This window comes from Silene latifolia, chromosome 9 (genome assembly GCF_048544455.1).
Source record: "Silene latifolia isolate original U9 population chromosome 9, ASM4854445v1, whole genome shotgun sequence".
Taxonomy (NCBI): domain Eukaryota; kingdom Viridiplantae; phylum Streptophyta; class Magnoliopsida; order Caryophyllales; family Caryophyllaceae; genus Silene; species Silene latifolia.
In genome coordinates, this window is record NC_133534.1 from 27,308,320 (window position 1) to 27,311,676 (window position 3,357).

Consider the following 3,357-nt stretch of genomic DNA (forward strand, 5'->3'; position numbering starts at 1 on the left):
GAGAACAATCAAGACCCTTGAGGATATGTTGCGAGCTTGTGTGATGGATTTTGGTGGTAGCTGGGAGCAGAGGTTGGATTTGATAGAATTTTCTTATAACAACAGCTATCACACCAGTATTGGTATGGCACCGTTTGAGGCTTTGTATGGGAGGAGATGTAGGAGTCCAATCTGTTGGGACGATAGTGCTGAGGCAATGGTTTTAGGACCAGAGATGGTGCATGAGATGGTGGAACATATTAAGATGATCAGGGAACGGATGAGAGCAGCCCAGGATCGACAAAAGAGTTATGCAGACCTACATCGTCGGGACATAGAGTTTTAAGTTGGGGACAAGGTTCTTCTGAAAGTGTCTCCGATGCGTGGAGTTATGAGATTTGGGAAGAAAGGCAAGCTAAGTCAGAAGTTTATAGGGCCTTATGAGATCTTAGAGCGAGTTGGGGAAGTTGCTTATCGTTTGGCTTTACCAGCTGCGTTGGAGAGAGTGCATAATGTGTTTCATGTGTCGCAGCTGCGGAAGTATGTGAGTGACCCGTCACATGTGTTGGAGGCAGAGAGCTTAGAGCTGGATGAGTCTTTATCATACCTTGAGGTGCCTAAGCAGATCCTAGACCGAAAGGTTAGAAAGACCAGGAGTGGTGAGACAGTTTTGCTTAAGATCCTTTGGTCTAACCACGAGACCGAGGAAGCTACATGGGAGGCAGAGGATATCATGAAAGAGCGTTACCCTTTCCTTTTTGATCAGGTATGTATGGTTACGGGGACGTAACCTTGTTTCTTTTAGGGGGGTAGGAGATGATCGCGAGAGTTTTTAAGAGTTTTATACACCTTTTATATGTTGTGTCGGTATGTTTGTCGGGATAAGTTGGGGTTAGTATCATGTTTTACGTTGTGTTTTGTTTGACCTTCGAGTCGGGAGGCTTATGGGAGTACCTTTGTTTAGTAGTGGTTTGAACTTCGGGGACGAAGTTCCTTTTAAGGAGGGAAGACTGTAATACTCCGTATTTATATGTCTTGGGGTACTCTTGGGGTACTCTATCGAGTAGCCCTTACTCTGTCGAGTATGGGCAAGTTGCGAAATAAAATAGTTTCTGACCTGTTGGGTACTCGATCGAGTAGTGGGGTACTCGATCGAGTAAGAGTACTCGATCGAGTACCTTGGGTACTCGATCGAGTGTCCGGTTTTACGGGGAGTTTTCTCGGGTTTTGTTAATTATGCGATTAAGGTATTTAAACATATTCGTCATTGTTTTAATTCACTTTTACAAAACCTAAAACCTGTTTAAGAAAGAAAGCAGCCGCTTCATCTTCCTAATCGCATTCTTAGCAATTCCCGGAGTTCAGACGGTCAGTTCGTGTCGTAGTTCGTATCGTTGGATTCCTTGCGTCGAGGGTAGGCTTTTAATACAATTTTTATAATGTTTTGTTGGGATTGATTAAACCCTAATTTAGAGATTGGGGGTTTTATGAGTAGTAAGTAATTGGTAGTCCTTATGTGCTATATGATAGGAGGAGGATTCGTAGAAGAGGCGTTTTGATACAGCTGTAGATACCGTCTGCTTGTTGTGCTTTCCAGGTAGGATTTCCTACTCAGTATTAGTCCCATAATGGGATATTGGTGATGTGCTGTAATTAGTTGTTTGATATGATGATTGTGATGGTGACTGTGATTGTGATTGGTTGTCTGTGGTTCTCGAGATGCGTTCTCGGCTGAGTGGGGTCACTTGCGGGAGTGACTTCACGCCCTAGTTTTGCCCTCCGTGGAACCCGCCGTGGGAGGGGATGTGCACATTAATGGGACGGGGTTATCGCTCGTACGATGAGCGGGGCTTAGGTGGGAACGGCTGCGGTCCCCCATCGATGTGGCGGGTCCAAAGTGGACGATCGGTATTGAGATGATGGGAGTTGGTGGTGTGTGTGTGTGTGTGACAGTTCAGCTGTCTGTTATCTTATTATTGTTATCTATATTGATTGTGTGATTAGTACTGACCCCGGTGTTGTTTTGTAAACCAGCGGTGATCCATTCGGGGATGGTGAGCAGATGCTGAGCAGGTATTGAGATGAGTACTGGGATAGCTGGGATGCCACGACAGATGATAGGAGTCTTCCGCTGTAGCCTTAGTTTATTTTACATTTCAGTTAGAACAGTCGTTTGGGAATCTTGTATCGTACTTTGGTTTGGTTTGAGGATTGTATTTATTCATTAAACTATTTATAATAAATGTTGTTTCTGTTTTGTCTATTTGATTATCATACCTCGGGCGACCGAGATGGTGATGTCTTCATACCCGAGTGGTCCTGGTAAGGCACTTGGAGTATGGGGGTGTTACAGTAAGTCTTGTCACCTACCTCTCGAGTTGGAGCACAAAGCAAGATGGGCCCTCAAGGAGCTCAACTATGACTTAGATGTTGCGGGAAACAAGAGGTTTCTTCAACTCAATGAACTTGATGAGTTGAGGATGGATGCTTATGAGAGTGCAAGACTTTACAAGGAAAGGACCAAGAGATGGCATGACTCGAAAATCACAAGAAAGGAGATCGTTGTGGGTGACAAGGTACTACTCTTCAACTCCCGTTTTCAACTATTTCCCGGGAAGTTGAGGTCTCGGTGGTCGGGACCCTTTGAAGTAGTCACCATGTTTCCTTACGGTTCCTTTGAGTTGAAGAATGACAAGGGAGAATGTTTCAAGGTGAATGGTCATCGAGTTAAGTACTTCTATGAGGGTCTACCCATTGAGACCCGAAATGAAGTTGATTTGGAAGACCCCCCATCCTTGGGGGATGATTGATTTCAAAATTAAGCAAGCCTTGGTTTGGTGGAGTTCCTCAAGAACCACCATTTGTATATAGCATGCATTTTAGGTAGATAATGAGAGATTTGGAACCGTACTTTGTCAACTTTGGATTGGTGACAGAGGTCACATTTGAAGAAAACAAGCATTATTTTCGTTTGACCCGAAATCCCGACATGATGCGTCGGCGTAGTTGTGGAAAACACGAATCCCGAGGTCAACGAAAAAGCTCGAATTCCGAGTTAAAGAAAATTGAGCAAGTTGAAGGAAAACAAGTGAAAAAGAGCTGAAAGTAGTGCTCTGCCGGTAGGCCGGCAGCCGGTGCCCCTACCGGCACCGAGACCAAATTATTTTGGGGAAAAATTGAATGAGTGTTGTGTTCTGCCGGTAGGCCAGCAGCCGGCTCACCGACAGGACACACATGGGTTTGCTGAAAACACGAAGAATTGCTGATGTGGAGTGTGTTCCGCCGGCAGGCCGGCAGCCGACCCACCGGCTGAACACATCTGAAGACTTGAAGAAAAAATTGAAACCTGGTGAAGGGGAGTACTCTGCCGGCAGGCCG